Genomic DNA, 23,716 nt, shown 5'->3' with positions numbered 1-23,716 from the left:
TGAATTGTCCAGCAGCAGAGGGTCTTAGCAAGCCACAAATCTACTTTTTGTGCAAGTACCATATACGACAAAGGTACTCAACATGGGTTCTTTCAGCTTGCGAGAGAGAAGAGTTGGCGGCAATATTCAACATCGGTATAAATTTCAACGGTCAGGGGCTTCGAGATCTCTTCTCTAAAACTCTGTTCAACTCAGTGTTAACTGTTTTCTTTCAACTGTCCAAAATCGCTCATGCATAAGCTTATATTGGGAAGTTACGGAGTGGGGAATGGAGCTCCCAGGTCCGATCCAGTCAATTTGGGATCGCTGTATCATATCCCTTTTTCTCCTGATTGGTCCAGTGCCAACCTTACATAATTGCTTATCGAAGTAAATTTCCATCAGGCTATTTCCATGCCGGGATGTCCTTGGGACTTGACCTCAGGGTCCTTGTAGCCTAAACAACTTTTTCATTACCATTCTGTCGAAATACAGTGTTTTCTTAACAAAACAATGTTAGTATCAAGATATTATTATCAATCCTAAATCCGCTTACTGAAGCTATTTTTTCTTGGTTTGGTTGCGTCATCGACGACCAAAGAAATTCGGCCAGCAAAGCAATCGAGAATTGCCTGAGATTGTTCATATAATAAAATCTCTGACGTAGTTCTGTTATAAACGTGATTATGTAAAATTCGACCAGCATGGGTGGTTGGGTCGTAGTTTTATCCCAAGAACAAACTGTTGATTTTATGAAATTACATTTACATAATCACTTGAATTAAAGTTAAGCGTACAAAAGTCAAGTATCATGGTTCAATTGTGCTCCAAGAAGAAACATTTATTCTGAACGCGGCCCTGCTTTATAAAAGAATGTCCAGTTAATTTTATAGACTGGGTCTTTCTGCTTGAGTCCATAGAAAGCGAACTTTCTCACACACACGAAGTTCATTCATATAATAGTATACAGATATCTGTGTGTGAGAGTTCGTTCTCTTTCTCTCTCTCTCTCTCTCTCTCTCTCTCTCTCTCTCTCTCTCTCTCTTTATATATATATATATATATATATATATATGTATATATATATATATATACATTTACAAAAGTTATGTAGCAGTGTGAGAGAAAAAGAGAAGTAGAGAGAGAGAGAGAGAGAGAACGAATGCGACGTTATCTTACATAGGCGCCACTGAAAATCTCAGCAATAGAGTGGTCTTACATAAAAGTAACATAAACATCGAAGAAAACAGACGTACATGCATGCGGTGGAAATGACTTCAAAATAATGACAATCTTCCAAACCGACAGTTACTTCTACTTACTCACACAAAAAGCAAATTTCATAAGAAAATTCACTCCCGAACTGAACAAAGCTTAATACTAACACGCAAACAAACAAAATGCAAAACACACTCATACATACATACATACATACATACATACATACATACATACGCATGCATATGTACACTCCCATACACTGAAGCACGCATATGCATGCACACGTATACACACACAAGAAATACTTTATTTTACTTTTACCTTCATCTTACTATATTTTTATTCATGAATATCGTTCTTTTTTATTAACAAATATTTTTAATCAATACTATCTAATATAAGGTTCTATATAAGAGCATAAACCAAGAACAATCCACAAAATACTGACGTATCTCAAAATGAAACACCTGGGAAATGAAATAAAATATATAAAAACAAATCATCGTCTTGGATCGTTTTAAACGTCTTCGTCCAACAAGTTCCAGCTCCATGCAAAAACAGGTGGAATTCTCAGGTGGACCAAACGACATAGTGCCAACGACGCATTTGAAAAGGTATAGCGAAAATACATGTCTGACAACACCTAGACGAGACTAATCGGACCATAAAATAAACTGTACAGATATATGTAGATAAGACAACATATGGCTCAGATAGTGAAGACCCCCATGGGCATTAAGTGACACGTATACACACTCAGACACCACCACACTATAAAACAATATCATCCATATTTCAAAAGTAAATACGAGAAAACACACGCACACTCACACGCTCTCATCTACCCGCGAACACACGCACACTTATGAAACAAAGTAACCACAAAAAATCACAAACATATGCACACACACACACACACGCATACACACACACACACACACAAGGAAGAGGGACAACAAATAAACAAGAAAAAATTTAAAATCTACATACCCACGACCTCACTTTCCGCTCAATGACCCTGAACTGACCCCAGCAAAACCAAGAGTAAATCACACGCGCTAAACATTTCAATAATTGGAAAATGAAAATATCAAATAATAAAAAAAAGTCTGTAAAAACTTAATTGTTGGTGACCCCACTCATTTATATATATATATATATATATATATATATATATATATATATATATATATATATATATATATATATATAACTACTTCATTTACTCACATAAAATTAATATACGAAAGTATAAATTTATGCGTAAACTTTAAGTATTTACTTCAAAAGTGCTCAATACGTAGGTAGAGCTAGTTAGTAAGTTATAAAATATATATGGCGATTAAGGTACACTGAATATTCCGCGTTTCATCCACTCTAGGATTCTTCAGAATTATGCGCCTGAATAAGCCTGAAGAATCCTAGAGTGGATGAAACGCGGAATATTCAGTGTAGCTTAATCGCCATATATATTTTATAACTAACTATATATATATATATATATATATATATATATATATATATATGTGTGTGTGTGTGTGTGTGTGTGTGTGTGTATGCGTGTGTGTGTGTGTATGATTGGTATAAATGGAGAGTGAAACACTGAATACGCATTTTTCCTATGAACGTGTGTGTGTGTGTGTGTGTGTGTGTGTGTGTGTGTGTGTGTGTGTGTGTGTGTGTGTGTGTGTGTGTGAATTACGATAGTTCAGTTGCAGGATCAGAGTGCTTTTTCTTTAGGGGCGCTAGCTCATTCAACCCAATTTCCAACTTGGTGTTACATCACTTTCGCGGCGGGAGAAAGTGTAACATCACTTTCGCGGCGGGAGAAAGCTAAATAGAGAACGGCAAGCCAGTCGAGGTTCCGACGGAAACAATTAGTCCGAGAGAAACTGCGTCATTTTGCTGGCCTTTTAATCGTCGATCTGAGACAAATGTTCACTGTTCCCATTTTTTTAACTCGGAAGGTCACCATTTTATCAAGCCGCTCTAGGATAAAGGTTGAGTGTTAGGTGGATCGTGAGACAAAATCAGTTATGGCGAAACTTAGGAAAGGCTAAATTATCTTAAGGGAATTCAATAGGAATTTAGTCGCATTAGATTTGAAGAAGACAATGTTGTCGTCAGTCAGGAAGCAGACCCGCAGTATTGTGTTCCACAGATATACAGTTCTAGGAAAGAAGCTCTGGTCATGGAATTTTCGTTTAGTTTTAAACACAGATAGAGGGTGCGAGATGTTGGTGGTGGTTGTTACAGCTAAACGTGTATTTTTTGTGAATGTTTTACGAGGAGGGACCATAGATTGGAGCTCAGTGGAGCACCTGTCATAGCCCTAGGAGAATCACCTTTCCAAGCCCTGTCTGCCAGCTTTCGGGGGAGGGGGAAGCAAGTTAATCGCTTGTTGTAAAAATGTCAAGAATAGTGCTAACAATTAATATACATGTAGTAAAATTGGTAGAAGGAAAAGATTGATTTAAAATAAAATACGAACGTTATCAATTGGTCACAGTTAGCAAGGGCTAAATAAAAAAAAACAGAAAGTTCGTTTCAAAGTTGTGTATAAATAATTTTTTTTTTTGTTTTTTGGTTTTTTGGTTTTGCTTTTTGTTTCATTTTATTTTAGTCGAAGTTTTCGAAAATCAAGTGACCCTTCGTGTAGCTAACACTTGATTTTTAAGCAATAAATTTTTATTGGCATCAGTTTAATATTTTGTAATTCTATTACTATGGAAATAATTGCACGATGAGTTATGGAAAGTTGATCACTGACACGTTACGTATTAACCTTGATTGTATCACATGCTGAAAAGAAGTAAACCTTTAAATCTATTAGAAAAGTGTTCAACGTTTTGATACCTCAAAAAGTGTTCAAGGTTTTGATACCTGCGCGAGCCTTTTCTAGTCTCGCACAAAAACACGCGTTCACATCTCAAGCCATATTTCTTCTCATATACATACGTGCACAGAAACATACGCGCGCACGTCCACACACGTACATATATTCACGTTCGCGTATATGCACTCACATTCACGTGTATACACACACACGCTAACGTACACACATGTACTCACATACGCGCACATGTACGCACATATGGACAACGTCACCTCCCCCTTCAAAGGAAATCCACACATGCGCAAAAGACCACCGGAAACAACTATAAAAGCAAGAGACAAGCTGTTTCCTGCCTTTTCTGACACGCCTTCGAGACGAGTGGTCGGCGGACCAGCCGCCTCCTTGGCGGCACACGCGCGCGCGCGTCTAACGCCACCTGATACTAAGTGGGGCAAAAGCTAACAGACAGTTCGTACACTTTATACGCTTTCTCTCTCCATGAAGTGGATTGACTTTCTCACTCTTTTTTGCCCTTTAGCTTTGGTCAATCAACCAGACAACTCGTATCTACAACGTGTGCCTCAGAACACGTCCGCGTAGCTGACTGCTAACATGGCACGCAGCTTAACTGATGCCAACCCTCACTCTCTTTCTTTTTCTATATGCCGAACTGCCATTTCTCGTTTCTCTACTCCATTTCCTTTTCTTGCCACGCGCGAACAAACGTTGGTGACCCGAACGTGAGATAAACACGCATTTCCCTTTTCTTTCTATACCACCAGTCCCGCAACAAACGATGGTGACATCCGAACGCGGACATGAACATGTATTGCACCTAAAACATTCATTCTTCAACAGAAAATAAACGACACGTTTATTTTATCCAGCAATTGAGTTTTGTTTCCTTCTTTACATTCGTTTCATTATTTTCTTTTGTAATGGGGTTAGGATTTATATATCCTAGTCCTCTACAAACGATCGTGACCCCGTTATTTTAAAATGAAATGGATGTGTTTGAACGAAACACTCATATACACACACTCTCTCTGTCTCTCTCTCTCTCTACAACAATAGACTTTCCCTCTCACCAGCTAACAGCGAGAGACGCACGCCAAACTATAGACTTTCCCTCTCACCAGCTAACAGCGAGAGATGCACGCCAAACTATAGACTTTCCCTCTCACCAGCTAACAGCGAGAGATGCACGCCAAACTATAGACTTTCCCTCTCACCAGCTAACAGCGAGAGATGCACGCCAAACTATAGACTTTCCCTCTCACCAGCTAACAGCGAGAGACGCACGCCAAACTATAGACTTTCCCTCTCACCAGCTAACAGCGAGAGACGCACGCCAAACTATAGACTTTCCCTCTCACCAGCTAACAGCGAGAGACGCACGCCAAACTATAGACTTTCCCTCTCACCAGCTAACAGCGAGAGACGCACGCCAAACTATAGACTTTCCCTCTCACCAGCTAACAGCGAGAGATGCACGCCAAACTATAGACTTTCCCTCTCACCAGCTAACAGCGAGAGACGCACGCCAAACTATAGACTTTCCCTCTCACCAGCTAACAGCGAGAGACGCACGCCAAACTATAGACTTTCCCTCTCACCAGCTAACAGCGAGAGACGCACGCCAAACTATAGACTTTCCCTCTCACCAGCTAACAGCGAGAGACGCACGCCAAACTATAGACTTTCCCTCTCACCAGCTAACAGCGAGAGACGCACGCCAGACTAAACACGTGCTGTACCCTTTTCTTCCATTTGTTTCTTCATGAAATAAATTCTAGTTCGTTTAATTCAATAAAAGCGTTGTTTGTGCCTTCCTCAAAGCAATCCATTTTTCCTATTTTGCACCACCTCTACAACTTTGTGAGACCCGAATGCGAGAGGAACACGCATTTCATTCTATCACCACAAGTCCACAACAAACCGGCGACCGACCGATGTGAAACGAACACGCATGATGACCCTACCTTTTTTAAATTAATTGTTTTGAGCGAGATGCGTGTTTTATTTGATAAACAGAAAAAACAAACATTTCAACAAAAAAAAACAAGTGAACTACTATCGACAAGAGCCTCAATGAACTACGAACTACAATGACGAAACTCCTCGTCAGACTCGGCAGAAAAATAAACACGGAGCTGTCGACTTCATGCCGAATATAAAGAAAAATTCGAGCTCAACAAACATTTTTCACAGTTTCCTGACATTACCCTGCAACAAACGCGAGGAGCAAAATCACATAGGCCTATACACATTCTCTCACGCACAGCAGACGCAAAAAAAAAAAAAAACAATTACAGGACATCCCTATCAACACATAGGAAGAAGCTGAATCAACAATGCGAGTTGAGATGCACCACACACGCTGATAAACTCACAACTGGACGTTTCGTTGACAGCCGGCAACCACACTCACGAATGTTCAACTAGCACTTGTACAATGTACATACTATCGCAGAATCACTTGCGAAGACACCGTCAACTTGACACACTACGTCAAAACGAAAACAAAAATTTTCCTTCCAAACGAACAATTCACTTCACTATACAAGCAACTTGTTGCACATGTCAGCACACAACAACAACCAACCAAACAAATGTCACCCTAAAAAAAAGAGTAAACGCCTTTTTCCACGCGTAAGTAAATACTTTTTTTTACGAACACACTCCGTTCAACAGTAACAAAACATTACATAAAAAAAATATATATATATACACACTGCATATTCTTTTTTTCCTGGGAAGGGGAGTATTGCGCGAGCCTTTTCTAGTCTCGCACAAAAACACGCGTTCACATCTCAAGCCATATTTCTTGTCATATACATATGTGCACACAAACATACGCGCGCACGTCCACACATGTACATATATTCATGTTCGCGTATATACACACACATTCACGTGTATACACACACACGCTTACGTACACACATGTACTCACATACACGCACGCGTACACACACATGGGCAATGTCACTTCCCCCTTCAAAGGAAATCCACACATGCGCAAAAGACCACCGGAAACAACTATAAAAGCAAGAGACAAGCTATTTCCTGCCTTTTCCGACTCGCCTTCCGAGCCGAGTGATTGGTGGACCAGCCGCCTCTCTTGCAGCGCCCGTGCGTCTCACGCCACCTGCTACTATGTGGGGCAAAAGCTAACAGACAGTACGTACACTTCATACGTTTTCTCTCTCCATGAAGTGGATTGAATTTCTCACTCTTTTTTCCCTTTTGCTTAAGTCAATCAACCAGACAACTCGTATCTACTACTTGTGCCTCAGAACACCTCCGCGTAGCTGACTGCTAACATGGCACGCAGCTTAACTGATGCCAACCCTCACTCTCTTTCTTTTTCTATATGCCGAACTGCCATTTCTCGTTTCTCTACTCCATTTCTTTTCTTGCCACGCGCGAACAAACGTTGGTGACCCGAACGTGAGATGACCACGCATTTCCCTTTTCTTTCTATACCACCGGTCCCGCAACAAACGATGGTGACACTCAAACGCGGACATGAACATGTATTGCACATAAAACATTCATTCTTCAACAGAAAATAAACGACACGTTTATTTTATCCAGCAATTGAGTTTTGTTTCCTTCTTTCCATTCGTTTCATTATTTTCTTTTGTAGCGAGTTAGGATATTTATATCCTGGTCCGCAACATACCTCAGAAAGTGTTCAACGTTTTGAACTCACGGTCACATTAGAGTCTTTATACTGATTGGCATTCGAATCTATTTCATGGGTTTTATTCTTATGAATAAATAAATATCGAGTATCGGACATTGCAAATATACCGAAAGTGCTCTAGCAATTCGTATTTCAACAAAATAAATAAATGAAATAATCGTTTAACTATTTGAAAAAATGTACCTATGAGTTTTTGACATCGGGAAAATAGGCATTTTTTTTTCCGATTGCGATACTAATTTTGATACCTCAAAAAGTGCCGACTTTTCTTATACCCGATTTCGATTAAACATTACAACACAAGTCTACGAATGTTGGAAAATTAAAATATAAAAGTTAAGAGATCTCGCGAGACGGATTCGAACCATCGACCTAAGGATTTCAGTAACCAGTAACTTCTACAGTCCTCCGCTCTACCAACTGAGCTATCGCGAGTCTATATCACCTGCGGTCACTTCAGAAACTTGAAAAACACGTTTTGTATTTCAAAAGAAATCGTTAGTTGATAGTTCAGTCGCGTAAGTTCGCATGTTCTCAAAATACCTTTCATATTCATACGAATGCGCGCGCACACACACACACACACACACACACACACACAAACACACACACAAACACACACAAACACACATACAAAAACACACAAACACACACACACACAACCACAAACACACACACAAACACACACACACACACACACACACAAACACACACTCAAACACACACACACACACACACAAACACACACAAACACACACACAAAAACACACAGACACACAACCACAAACACACACACACACAAACACACACTCAAACACACACACACACAAACACACACACACACACACACAAACACACACACACAAACACACACACACACACAAAGGGGAATACACAGATGTGCTCATGAAGGAATGTACAGAGAGGGAATGTGAGTAGGAGTGAAAGCAAAGGGTGTGTCTTACTTCAGAGAAAGAGATTTAATTGAAAAAGATACAAAGGAGTCGTTGAAAGATAATTGCGACAAAGGATAAAAGTGATTAGCACTTTGTTATTTAACTACGTCCCAACCATGACGCTACTTATATGATCTTTCTTGTTAATTGAGTATTTCTAACGAATTTGAACCGAATTGTTTTTTAAACCATTACCACTAAACTAACACTAAACTAGCAGTAGCACTAGTAAACATACATTGGTAATGTCGCTTTTGCGGGTGATATGAGAAAAATAAGGCATTAAAAATGTTTTTAATCTTAAACATTATAACATGAGAAGTCATTTCGCATAAAAAAAAAGTTCATTTATTTTACACTCGAGAAATGCACGGTTAAAATGGGTAGACATTCAATCAATATATAAAAAATAATATGACTACTTGATCAAATTAAGCGAAATTTTTTTTTTCGGATACGTACAATATAACCTTTTTTTTACATTTTCATTTTTTGATGTCTTGATTAAACTGTACAAGTACCCTCATATCACCCGCCAACCTTATGTAGCGACATTACTCAAACACTAAACAAAACTTCATTTTTTCATTTTATGAATGTAATTACACCTCTCTCTCCCTCCCTCCCTCCCTCCCTCCCTCTCTCTCTCTCTCTCTCTCTCTCTCTCTCTCTCTCTCTCACACACACACTTGGCCCTCGGGCCAGGATCAAAGTGTAGTATCTGTTCCGGCAGATACTGCAAGCTATGACTAGCTAGGACTAGCTATGACTAGCAAAGACCAGATGTGGGGGCAACCCCACATGCCTGACCTTTAACCAGCTCCCATTTCCCACCTCTTGGGAGCTGGTCCCCTTTTTCCCTTCCCCCTCCCTTCACTCCTCACATTAAAAATTGGCCTTGTGCCTAATTTGCTCGGTGGGGGAGCAAATAAATACCATCTGTTCCGGCAGATACTGCAAGCAAAGACCATATGTGGGGGCGACCCTACATATAAGACCTTGGTCAATGTAGAGGCAACCCTTCATACCAATTGTCACTATCCAGCTCCCCTACTCCCCGGGGAGTTGGTCCCCATTTCCCCTTCACTCCTCACATTAAAAATCGGCCTTGTGCCTAATTTGCTCGGTGGGGGAGCAAATAAATACCCTCTCTCTCTCTCTCTCTCTCTCTCTCTCTCTCTCTCTCTCTCTCTCTCTGTGTATCTATCTATCTATATATATATATATATATATATATATATATATATATATATCTTTCTCGCTTACACACACCTTTTCTCGTTCTCTCTGTATCTCCCTTTTAATCATTCTCTCTCTCATACTCTTTCTTACTTTCTTTGTCTCTCTCTCTCTCTCTCTCTCTCACACACACACACACACACACACACACACACACACTGCTACATAACTTTTGTAAATGTAAAATTTTAGGTAGAACCCTGCAACTAACGGTTGGGGTTTCGTGGTGTAGTGGTTATCACGTCTGCTTTACACGCAGAAGGCCGCGAGTTCGATCCTCGCCGAAACCTGACATTTTATTTATATCTTATTAGATTAAGAATAAAGCATTTTTATAATGAGATCCACGATCAAGTGGTTTTAATTTGCGCAATTGCGAAAATCGATTTTTTAAAATACAACCATGCTGAAAATTTCATTGGCTTTTGGTAATTTTTTTTGTCTTCTCGAATCTTGCTAGATTTTAGCCACGTTGATGAGCTGTAGCACGACTTTCGTAATATATGTCATTAATATTACAGAGGGCCGTCTTCCGTGTCCATGGATAATTATATCTAGAGAGAGATTTTTTTTCTTTAAAAGACATTTTGCATACGTATACATCAACAAATAAAAAAAAATAAAAAAATATATAGACATTTACATATTTTAAATACTTTAACTCATTGCGATTGTACAAGAATATTACATAAATAAAAAAAATATTCTGTGGGCATTTTTTAGATGAGGATTAATAATTTTAATTATTTGATTTAATCGGATGTTAATGTCACAGCATTTTCCGCAAGAATTCGTGGCATTACGGATAATGCACTAAAATAACAATCGGTAAAAGTTCTCTGTAAGTTGAAGGTTCAATCCTCAGTGTAGGTAATACAAATATAATTACGAATTGCTTAAAAACTTCTACCCAGTCATAGTTGACATAAGGAATACTGAGATTTAGAAAAAAATTATTTTAATGGGTTTTCGACCAGAAATTTGGTTGTCAAGGGGTCAAAGTTTAACGATTTGTCCTTTGAGAACACTACCAAACTCCTCCGCTAATTTTGGGTCTAAACACTTTAAATTTTAGGTGTAAATCACATGGATATGGATCAAACTTTTTAATTTGATTTGAGCCAGAGAAAATAAATGTGAAGGGACAAAATTGGGGTCAAAGTTTTAAAAAAATTTATCTCTGTGATCTCTACCAAATTATTCAGCCAATTTTTGGTCTAAACATTTGAAATTTTGCATAAACTGATTTAGACAAAAGGCAAGCTTTTTAATCGGTTTTTGACCACAAATTTGGCTGCAAGGGGTCAAAATTCAAAAGATTTGACCTTTACGGTCCCTAGCAAACTATTCAGCCAATTTTTGGTCCTAACATTTGAAAATTTTACATAAAGGGTATTCAGACATGCAGCAAGCTTTTTAATCAGTGTTAGGGCGAAATTTGGCTTCCAAGAGGTCAAAGTTGAAAGAGTTGACTTTTGGAGACTAGTAATTTTTCATACAAATAGATCAAAAATGATTAGGCAACATAATGTAAAGTGAAACCAGCAAAAAGAGTAAAAAAAATCAAATATATAACAAATAAATGCTACCATAGATAATAAGAGTTACCCACCTGGCTTATTTCTTTAGGTAGTTTTAGAATAGTTTCGCACCTCTTTTTTTTTTTTTTTTTTTTTGTTTTTTGTTTTGTTTGTTTTATTGTTTTTGTTTTATTTTTTTTTTATTTTTTTTTTGTTTTGTTTGTTTTATTTATTTATTTATTTTTTTTTTTTTTTTTTTTTTTTTCCAAATATTCGGTTGTTACGAGGTGTTAGCCAGCAAGATGGCAGCTTAGATTCTTCTTCATGGGAAATAAGCCGGTCGCCATCTTGTTGGCTAACGACTTGTAAGAATTGAATATTTGAGATGAAATGAAGAACATTTAAAATTACTTAAAAACACAACAAAGAGATCCGGTAGTTAGAAAAGCAAATTCTATTGACTATGGTAACATTTATTTATTGTACGGGGTGCCTTCAATAAGTTTCCAGACTTTTGTCGCAGACTCTTGAAAATTCAGTGCGTTTATGCGATGACTGGCCAATTTTTCTGCTTTTCTTTTCTCTATCGACCGAAGTCCACCCTCCCACGCTTTGCCTCCTCTCTTTGAGTAGGGCTTAGTTTATTGCTAATCGCCTGGGGCGCCCTTACCGGAGAATGCCGACTAGGCTACCCAGGTCAGAATGCCCCTCCTCGGAGGCGCTGACTTCTCGATCCGACTTTCCAACCCTGGTGTCACAGTTCTTGCAAGTGAGAAAGCACTAATTAACTATCGACCGATATGTTTATTTTAGCAAACAAAGAAAGGATAAAAAATAAAAAGTTGCCGGATGGTGGGAGGGGGTATTTTTGTAGGAATTTTTGACACCCCTAACACGAAACTGCGAATAAAATATAAAAATCTCGTAATTTCTCTGTTAAAAGTGGGCTGTTTATTTTCTTTATGGATTATACTTCCAAAATAAATTATTAAAGTTGTTTTAAAAGTAATAGAAATATATATATATTTTTAAACAGTAATGAATTTTCCGAACTCAATATTTTTCAATTTTTAAACTTTAAAAATCTATCAAAATTTTTCTATTGATTCTATTTTTACGATATTTTCAGAATCAATGTGAAATTTTATGCTCTTTCCAATAAACCGAATATAATATTTTAGGCAAACGTTTTTTTTTAAATTCACGCCCCCCCCCATTTTCAAGTGTCTATTAAAAGTAAATGATTAATTTACTCACCGAAAAGTAAATAATTAATTTACTCACAAATTGAAGAGAAAAGGTCAATAAATAATATATTCAAATTTAAAACAAAAAAAAAAACGTAGTGTTTTTTAGAATTTTACCTGTAAAGTTTGAAGTTTAAAACCTTTTTTTTAAACCACGTTATTTGTTTGTTTTTTGTTTTTTGTTTTTTGTTTTTTGTTTTTTAATGGAACCTTGGTCCTTGCTCCTTTAATTGAAAAGAAAAATAGGGCTTGAATTACATTTTTCGAGGAGTTATAAGCTTGGAAAGACAGGGGGTCGAATAATTCACGCCTCCCATTTTGAAATGTCTATTAAAAAGTAAATAATTAATTTATGTACCAAAGTCTTATATATCACAAATTGAAGAGAAAAGGTCAATAAATAATATATTCAAATTTAAAACAAAAAAAGTACTGTTTTTTAGAAATTTACCTGTAAAGTCCGAAGTTTAAAACCTTTTAAAAAAAAAAAAAACACGTTGTTTTTTTTTTTGTTGTTTTTTGTTTTTTTGTTTTGTTTTTTTTTTTTTAATGAAACCTTGGTCCTTGCACCTTTAATTGAAAAAAAAATTAGGGCTTGAATTAGATTTTTCGATGAGTTATAAGCTTGGAAAGATGGGGTGGAATTATTCACTATTTTCACGAAAATTCTGACATGGGGAGGGACCCCTACTAACCAATGCCGCTCGCCCTCTTTTTCTGAAGGTGAATCAAAAAGATAGCAGGCCTCCACTTCCCCGCCCCCCGTATTCGTCCAGGCCTTCTTCCCCATCATCGTCCGCTTCCGCCTCCTCTTCCTCGTCGCGCGCACAATAAGAGGCTGAATTAAACTGGTGTCGCTATGTTGACGCTGCTTCTTCATCCGTTGAATCTTTTCATTTATGATGAGAAGCCGTTGCGAAGGGGACACATGGATAACAATACAGGAGACTTAAAAATTAAAGTGTGCTTGCTTTATCGAGACCTTCATAATATATATCATTAAGGCCCGTGATCTAAAAAAAAAAAAATAAAAAATAAAAAAAATACGCCATCGCTGCTGCGACGCTGAGGTCCTAGCAAGCAATATCTGGCGAACAGTCTGACTGCTGGTAATGAATCAAAACATTTTACAAAAAAAAAAAACACATTAGAAAACATTACAATTGCATGAAAAAATAAGGAACATTATAATTTTTACTGAAACTCATTAAATATTAAAAAAAGAATTCAAAACGGAAAAGTTGTATGCGTTAAAAGTAATTAAATATTTCGTTGTTTCATAGATTTTAAAAACTAAAATACGTTTATTATTTACTTTCTTTTTTTTTACATGGAAGACATCAAGCCCCGTTATAGGAGGAAATACGAGGAGTCGATGGCCTTCGTCGCATAGGGTAGAATTTGCTGCAAAGTTCTTAGCAAATAGTTTGGCTTTGTCTGATGCTGACGAAAGAACCTCAGGTCCATTGATAATGGTTGGGATAGAACGCACGCTACTGTTCAGGATCCTGTTTACTATTTGCCAAAACTGGTGGGAACCAAGCCGCTGCTCAGCTACTTTGGATTTAACGGACTGAGCATATAGCTCTCTTGCCTTTTTATTACTCTTTGACAATGGTTGCTGGCAGTCGTGAAAGCAGCTTTAGTCTCAGTACATCTATTACGTTGGTAGCTATGGAAAAAAGTGATTTCTGTGCGCAATGGCAGCAGCACATTCTGGAGAGAACCATGGTTGGCTGTTAGGTTTTTGTTGGAATTTTTTGGATGGTATGAATCGGTCTATACCTACAATTAACCATTCGGTCAGGTCTGATACTATAAAGGACAAATCCTTTTTAAACATGGAATGCAGGGCGTAGATCAATTATAAATGTACGGAAAAAGGGAACTTCATTCAATATAATTTTTTTTAATTATGCATGTGAAATTACGTAATCTTGAAACAAAAGACAATCAAAGTTGCAAAATACGAAATATGAATTTAGGTAATAAACAGTTTTTAAAATCAAACGATAAATATTTTTTTAATTATGCATGTGAAATTACCTATGCTTGAAGCAAAAGACAATCAAAGTTGCAAAATACGAAATATGAATTTAGGTAATAAACAGTTTTTAAAATCAAACGATAAATATTTTTTTAATTAAAACGAACAATAAATGTATGTCGTCAAGGCGAAAATGAAGTTCACATACCTAAACAGATCATTTAATAAAAAAAAAAAAAAACTCTTTTTATTGAATTGTTATGTGAAATCACAGAATAGTTACAACACACTCGCCAGCCTGGTAATATAAGTGCATAAGTACTGAATTCTAAATTACTAATTCTTTGCTTACCCCCCCCCTTTCCGATCCCTTTTTTCGCTTCAGCTTAGTGTCTAATCGATAATAATCTGATTAAAATATTTTTTTAAACGTACACGCGAATTCATTCATGATTGTGAAATTATTCAAAATTAAAGAAATGAAGCACAAGCGCAACTGAATTTTTTTAAATAATTACATACTTTCAATTTAAATCAATGTATTCAAACGGTCCTTCAAGTTTTACGATATCTTTTTGTTTATTAAATTGTTAGGTGAAAGTACAGAATAGTTACAATACAGTCGCCAGCCCAGTAACCTAAGTGCAAGTACCAATCAAGTGATTTTTTAATATCGTATTCATAATAAGCGATGAATTAATGATTTATTTTATTGACGCTACGCCGTAATCACGTGATTAAAATTTTAGCAGACGAAAAATTGGGAGACAAAAGAGTCAAGAGTTCAATAATAATAATAATAATAATAATAATAATAATAATAATAACAAAATTAATAACAATAATAATAATAATCACAATAATAACAAAATAGTAATAAAAACAGTCATAATAATAACAATAATAATAATAAAAATAATGAAAATAACAATAATAACAATAATAATAGCAATTAAATACTACTAATAATAATAACAACAACAATAATAATGCTAATAATAGTAATAAAAAACAACAACAACAACAACAACAACAACAACAATAATAATAATAATAATAATAATAATAATAATAATAATAATAATAATAATAATAATAACTGAACGCATTTAACGCTTTATTTAACAAATAATTAACATTAACGATGGCAAATTTTATTAAAATATCGTGATGCAATTTTAAATTTTAATAAGTTATAATATTTTTTTAAAACTAAAAAATAGTAAAAAATAAATCGGACTTGTTTTAGAATTCACAGAGATTCAAAAAAAAAAGTTGTAAAAAACTCAAATAACAAATAAATGTTATGAAAGACAAAATAAGTTACCTTTCAACCTAGCGGGATAAGTTTTTAGTGTTTTTATTTAATGTAAAATGTTTAATCGTGTCGAAAAACAAGTAGTGTCGATCGTTAAACGAGCACCAGAAAGAAATGGACGTGTGGTATCTTTTATATATTTGAAGTATCGACGATGAGTTAAAAATTAAAAATTATCTAAAATAGTGATAGTAACTCACCGAATAAATTTTATCGTGAAATTTATTGGTTGGGTTTCTACCACGATGTTTTTTTGTTTTTTTTTCTGTTTCTTTTGGGGGGTTGTATTTGGTATTTTTGAATAGCGAAGTGTACTGGTAGTTGTAAGTGTATGAGTGTGCAATCCAGTTAATAACGGTGTAAGGTCAGTATAGGTATAATGGTTATAGAAGTACTCGGTTTTGTTTGGGAGAGTGAGAGGACTTCTCACTTAGAGGGGGAAACAGTAACTACTTCGTCTTTAGGTCTTGGTAATCGTGATGATGTCGCTCGTAGGAAATAAGATAAGATTTTATTATAACCAATAAATGTGTCTGTAACGGTATTCATAAGTTACATAAGATGGTTGGTAAAAGTTTAGACCAAATAGATTCGTATGTGGCATTTGTTATTGCAAACCTATCGTAATTTGATCCAGAGGGTAATTTCTGCAATCAAATGTATTATATAGAAAATATTATCCGTTAATTACTTATAAAATAAAATATACTACTTCGATCTCATGTTACCGCTCCTTTGTTTACAATTAGAACAAAGCAAATGCAAACACGTCGGCGGCCGAAACCTGACACTCCCGGAAATACGTCACGGCCACGTGTGCTAAAAATGGCAACGATCGTTTTCAAACAACAAAAAGAAAAGTAACAAAAACTTCATCTTTTACAAATTGAACAAAAACAAAGGACTATTATTTCGTACCTGAATCAAAATTTATGCAGTTAATAAACAGCGAAGATACTTTTAACTGTAAGTAATACGGTGTAAAGTTAATTATAGTCATTCGTTGTTTAGTGGCACTACGAGGGGCGTGCAATAAGTAATGCCCTGGCCCACTTCCAGTTGCCTGATCTAGCTGAAATTTTGCATGTGCAATGATTTATATCTCTATGGGTTATGTGGCAAATTACAGCTCTGAACTAATTGTGGTTTCTGTTTTACAGGTGTTTGAACTGAGTCAGGTGTGAAATGGAGCCTGTTGAATGTCGAGCAGTGATCCGGTTTTTGTATTTGAAAGGACGCACACCACAGGAGACGTTTGATGAAATGAAAGAAACTTATGGTGATAATGCCCCATCATATAACTTTGTAAAACGCTGGCATCGTGAATTCAAACATGGCCAGAAGTCTGTGGAAACAGCTCCCAGACCTGGTCGCCCCCCCCCTTCTACCATTGATGCGGCATCTGTCCGTCAAGTTGAGGCTGCCATTTTGGAAGATCGGCGCATTACTATTCGCAAAATAGCCCAAAATGTCAAGATTAGTACAGGTTCTGTGGAAACTATCATTCATGACCATTTGCATATGCATAAGGTGTCTGCCAGATGAATTCACAGGTTGCTCACACCATTCCAAAAGCGAGAACGCGTCGTTTGTTCGAGGATGAATTTGGAGATGTACCAAGAAGATGAGTCAAAGTTTTTCAAAAGACTGATTACACAGGACCTGTTTCCATCACTATGATCCAGAGACCAAAGCCCAGTCAATGCAGTGGAAGCACTTGGACTCACCATCTCCAAAGAAGTTAAGGGTGCAGCCCTCCGCTAGCAAGGTCATGCTCACAGTCTTATGGGACCAGGACGGAGTAGTGATGACAGATTTCCTGGCAAAGAGTACCACAATTACAGGGGCCTATTATGCTTCACCTTTGAGGATATTAAGGGAAGCTATCAAAATCAAGAGGCGGGGGAAGATCAGCAAAGGTACCCTCCTCCTGCAGGACTACGCTCCGGTCCACAACTCGCATGTCGCCAGAGCAGAAGCACGGGCGTGTAGTTATGAAATCCCCCACATCCTCTCTATTCTCCGTACCTTGCACCCTCTGACTTTCGCCTCTTCCCAGCCATGAAGTTGTTTTTGAAAGGAAAGCGTTTCCCAGATGATGCAGCCTTGATTTCTGAAGTCACGTCATGGTTGGAGGACCAACTTGGGGTGTTCTACAAAACGGTCTCCAGAGTTGCCTCAAACGATGGGAGAAACGCATAACTCTGGGTGGCCCCTATGTAGAGAAACACTGATAACTGTGCCAAGTTTCGTTGCTATGGGAAGTGGGGCAAGGGCATTATTTATTGCACGCCCTTCGTATTATTGGCTGTGGAGTTTGTTGTACGAATGGTTCTCCATAAAGCTAGCGGCCTTCACAGCAAGACCTCCAACGCCGCCTAGGGCTAAGTACCTCCGAAATCCTTACTTGACTCTTGTCAAGTCGGCGGATCCAGTCGCCATGAGAACCAGGGGCAACAGCAGCAGTACCCAAACAACCCTTTTCAGTGCTATAAAACAAACTAATTATGCGATTCACAAACTACCAGAATGTAATGCACACTTTACTCTCTACTGCTGCCTGTCTCCTGGGACATCCCCTCATAGCCTGCCACTCCAGTTCCTGAACCTACTTCAACTCTGGCTCACTTCCGGCGCTTCCAGCTAATTCCTGCAGCATACTCCTACAGCCTCCAGCTAACTCTCTGCAGAACCTAGCCCACTCCTGCAGCGCCAGTTCTTCCAACTACCTTTTCCAGTGCCCACTGACGTTCACCTACCTTTTTCAATGCCCACTGACGTCCGACTACCCGTTTTGGTACCCACTGAAGTCCAGTGTCCACTGACGTTCTGCTACCAGTATCAGTGCTCGCTGATGTCCAGCTATCCGTACCTGTCGCACTGACGTCTAATTACCTGTTCCAGTGCCACTGACGTTCGGCCATTGGTTTCTTTCTCAAGGTCCCCAAGAATTTCAACCTCGCAAGACACCCGTCTAGCTCTAGCTGATCCTGACTCTATTGCCGTACATTTTACCTTTTTTTTTTTTTTTTTTTTTGTAAACAATAAAACGCGATATCCTATCGTCTTAAACTATACGTTTTTGTTTGTCATCTTTCCTTTCTATTGCCGTTAACTCTTTGTCTTGTGTCTACTTTATTAGCTGTACGGTCGATTGGCACCTTCACGTCTCTCGCCCTATGCAACAATATAAATATGCCTATTTAAACATTGTTTTAAATATGTTTATTTATAAAATCATTTTTATCGAAATAATCAATATTTAATGTGAATCATTTTAATATAATAAAAGAATATAAATGGAATAAAAGGATATGAAATTGAATGTATGTTTAAATGGAAATGGACATGAATAAATTTTAACATAGTTTTATAAAAATATGAAGGGCCGTAATAGATTAACTAAAGGATACGTATTAGGTTGGTGCAAAAACAATATTGTTTTCTCACATATGTTACTTTTATATATGACTAGCGGGGGATACCCGGCGTTGCCCAGGTGTTTGGAGGTGTGTGTGGTTTTGAGTGAATCAAAACACTCGGGTGTTTGTGTCGGGGAGGGGGGAGGTAAAATAAAAAAAGTTTTGGTAGGTAAGTATGAAGGATCGAACCCGAACCCTTGAGTCGAAGTTGGAAATTAAAGTGTGAAAAGAAAACGTGGGGCGTTAACCACCGGGCTACCACAAAATAGTAATGGAATCATGATTGAATTTATTTAAGTATTACGAATTGGCAGATGCCGTACTTAATGACTTAATGGGGTCAACTTTGACTGTGGGGCAGTAATTTATTTACTGCAGGAAGCTTTTTTTATTTTATTTCTTTTTTTGTTTTCCCAAGGGGATTATCCAAATTGAATAGCAATTGTCTGATATAAGGAGAAACTCCACATTGATCAAAGCTGGTTGCTTTTGGACGTTTCCGACGATCGCGATCGGAACAATGACGCCAGAATTAGTTTCACTTTTATTATACAAAAAGACCTAATCCACATGTTTTCCCAAGATGTTGGGGGGGGGGAACAGTTCCCCATAAAAAGGGGATTATCCAAATTGAATAGCAATTGTCTGATATAAGGAGAAACTCCACATTGATCAAAGCTGGTTGCTTTTGGACGTTTCCGACGATCGCGATCGGAACAATGACGCCAGAATTAGTTTCACTTTTATTATACAAAAAGACCTAATCCACATGTTTTCCCAAGATGTTGGGGGGGGGGGGAACAGTTCCCCATAAAAAGGGCATTATCCAAATTGAATAGCAATTGTCTGATATAAGGAGAAACTCCACATTGATCAAAGCTGGTTGCTTTTGGACGTTTCCGGCGATCGCGATCGGAACAATGACGCCAGAATTAGTTTCACTTTTATTATACAAAAAGACCTAATCCACATGTTTTCCCAAGATGTTGGGGGGGGGAACAGTTCCCCATAAAAAGGGGATTATCCAAATTGAATAGCAATTGTCTGATATAAGGAGAAACTCCACATTGATCAAAGCTGGTTGCTTTTGGACGTTTCCGACGATCGCGATCGGAACAATGACGCCAGAATTAGTTTCACTTTTATTATACAAAAAGACCTAATCCACATGTTTTCCCAAGATGTTGGGGGGGGGGAACAGTTCCCCATAAAAAGGGGATTATCCAAATTGAATAGCAATTGTCTGATATAAGGAGAAACTCCACATTGATCAAAGCTGGTTGCTTTTGGACGTTTCCGACGATCGCGATCGGAACAATGACGCCAGAATTAGTTTCACTTTTATTATACAAAAAGACCTAATCCACATGTTTTCCCAAGATGTTGGGGGGGGGGAACAGTTCCCCATAAAAAGGGGATTATCCAAATTGAATAGCAATTGTCTGATATAAGGAGAAACTCCACATTGATCAAAGCTGGTTGCTTTTGGACGTTTCCGACGATCGCGATCGGAACAATGACGCCAGAATTAGTTTCACTTTTATTATACAAAAAGACCTAATCCACATGTTTTCCCAAGATGTTGGGGGGGGGAACAGTTCCCCATAAAAAGGGCATTATCCAAATTGAATAGCAATTGTCTGATATAAGGAGAAACTCCACATTGATCAAAGCTGGTTGCTTTTGGACGTTTCCGACGATCGCGATCAGAACAATGACGCCAGAATTAGTTTCACTTTTATTATACAAAAAGACCTAATCCACATGTTTTCCCAAGATGTTGGGGGGGGAACAGTTCCCCATAAAAAGGGCATTATCCAAATTGAATAGCAATTGTCTGATATAAGGAGAAACTCCACATTGATCAAAGCTGGTTGCTTTTGGACGTTTCCGACGATCGCGATCGGAACAATGACGCCAGAATTAGTTTCACTTTTATTATACAAAAAGACCTAATCCACATGTTTTCCCAAGATGTTGGGGGGGGGGAACAGTTCCCCATAAAAAGGGGCATTATCCAAATTGAATAGCAATTGTCTGATATAAGGAGAAACTCCACATTGATCAAAGCTGGTTGCTTTTGGACGTTTCCGACGATCGCGATCGGAACAATGACGCCAGAATTAGTTTCACTTTTATTATACAAAAAGACCTAATCCACATGTTTTCCCAAGATGTTGGGGGGGGGGAACAGTTCCCCATAAAAAGGGGATTATCCAAATTGAATAGCAATTGTCTGATATAAGGAGAAACTCCACATTGATCAAAGCTGGTTGCTTTTGGACGTTTCCGACGATCGCGATCGGAACAATGACGCCAGAATTAGTTTCACTTTTATTATACAAAAAGACCTAATCCACATGTTTTCCCAAGATGTTGGGGGGGGGGGGAACAGTTCCCCATAAAAAGGGGATTATCCAAATTGAATAGCAATTGTCTGATATAAGGAGAAACTCCACATTGATCAAAGCTGGTTGCTTTTGGACGTTTCCGACGATCGCGATCGGAACAATGACGCCAGAATTAGTTTCACTTTTATTATAGGCAAAAAGACCTAATCCACATGTTTTCCCAAGATGTTGGGGGGGGGGAACAGTTCCCCATAAAAAGGGGATTATCCAAATTGAATAGCAATTGTCTGATATAAGGAGAAACTCCACATTGATCAAAGCTGGTTGCTTTTGGACGTTTCCGACAATCGCGATCGGAACAATGACGCCAGAATTAGTTTCACTTTTATTATACAAAAAGACCTAATCCACATGTTTTCCCAAGATGTTGGGGGGGGGGGAACAGTTCCCCATAAAAAGGGGATTATCCAAATTGAATAGCAATTGTCTGATATAAGGAGAAACTCCACATTGATCAAAGCTGGTTGCTTTTGGACGTTTCCGACGATCGCGATCGGAACAATGACGCCAGAATTAGTTTCACTTTTATTATACAAAAAGACCTAATCCACATGTTTTCCCAAGATGTTGGGGGGGGGGAACAGTTCCCCATAAAAAGGGGATTATCCAAATTGAATAGCAATTGTCTGATATAAGGAGAAACTCCACATTGATCAAAGCTGGTTGCTTTTGGACGTTTCCGACGATCGCGATCGGAACAATGACGCCAGAATTAGTTTCACTTTTATTATACAAAAAGACCTAATCCACATGTTTTCCCAAGATGTTGGGGGGGGGAACAGTTCCCCATAAAAAGGGGATTATCCAAATTGAATAGCAATTGTCTGATATAAGGAGAAACTCCACATTGATCAAAGCTGGTTGCTTTTGGACGTTTCCGACAATCGCGATCGGAACAATGACGCCAGAATTAGTTTCACTTTTATTATACAAAAAGACCTAATCCACATGTTTTCCCAAGATGTTGGGGGGGGGGAACAGTTCCCCATAAAAAGGGGATTATCCAAATTGAATAGCAATTGTCTGATATAAGGAGAAACTCCACATTGATCAAAGCTGGTTGCTTTTGGACGTTTCCGACGATCGCGATCGGAACAATGACGCCAGAATTAGTTTCACTTTTATTATACAAAAAGACCTAATCCACATGTTTTCCCAAGATGTTGGGGGGGGGGGGGGAACAGTTCCCCATAAAAAGGGGATTATCCAAATTGAATAGCAATTGTCTGATATAAGGAGAAACTCCACATTGATCAAAGCTGGTTGCTTTTGGACGTTTCCGACGATCGCGATCGGAACAATGACGCCAGAATTAGTTTCACTTTTATTATACAAAAAGACCTAATCCACATGTTTTCCCAAGATGTTGGGGGGGGGGAACAGTTCCCCATAAAAAGGGGATTATCCAAATTGAATAGCAATTGTCTGATATAAGGAGAAACTCCACATTGATCAAAGCTGGTTGCTTTTGGACGTTTCCGACGATCGCGATCGGAACAATGACGCCAGAATTAGTTTCACTTTTATTATACAAAAAGACCTAATCCACATGTTTTCCCAAGATGTTGGGGGGGGGGAACAGTTCCCCATAAAAAGGGGATTATCCAAATTGAATAGCAATTGTCTGATATAAGGAGAAACTCCACATTGATCAAAGCTGGTTGCTTTTGGACGATTCCGACGATCGCGATCGGAACAATGACGCCAGAATTAGTTTCACTTTTATTATACAAAAGACCTAATCCACATGTTTCCCAAGATGTTGTGGGGGGTCAGTTCCCCATAAAAAGGGGATTATCCAAATTGAATAGCAATTGTCTGATATAAGGAGAAACTCCACATTGATCAAAGCTGGTTGCTTTTGGACG

The 23,716-nt window shown here is 37.9% G+C and overlaps 2 non-coding genes across 2 annotated transcripts; one reads left to right on the top strand and one right to left on the bottom strand.

The window, feature by feature from the left end:
- Positions 1 to 8,092: 8,092 nt before the first annotated feature.
- Positions 8,093 to 8,183, bottom strand: Trnay-gua (transfer RNA tyrosine (anticodon GUA)). The gene is given in 2 exon segments: positions 8,093 to 8,128; positions 8,147 to 8,183. It is a non-coding gene; the product is annotated as a tRNA-Tyr (tRNA).
- A 1,977-nt stretch (positions 8,184 to 10,160) lies between these two features.
- Positions 10,161 to 10,233, top strand: Trnav-uac (transfer RNA valine (anticodon UAC)). The gene has a single exon. It is a non-coding gene; the product is annotated as a tRNA-Val (tRNA).
- The last annotated feature ends 13,483 nt before the right edge of the window (positions 10,234 to 23,716 follow it).

This window comes from Euprymna scolopes, chromosome 5 (genome assembly GCF_053919585.1).
Source record: "Euprymna scolopes isolate OS-2025 chromosome 5, ASM5391958v1, whole genome shotgun sequence".
NCBI classification, from domain to species: domain Eukaryota; kingdom Metazoa; phylum Mollusca; class Cephalopoda; order Sepiida; family Sepiolidae; genus Euprymna; species Euprymna scolopes.
This window is presented reverse-complemented; position numbering and strand designations above follow the sequence as displayed.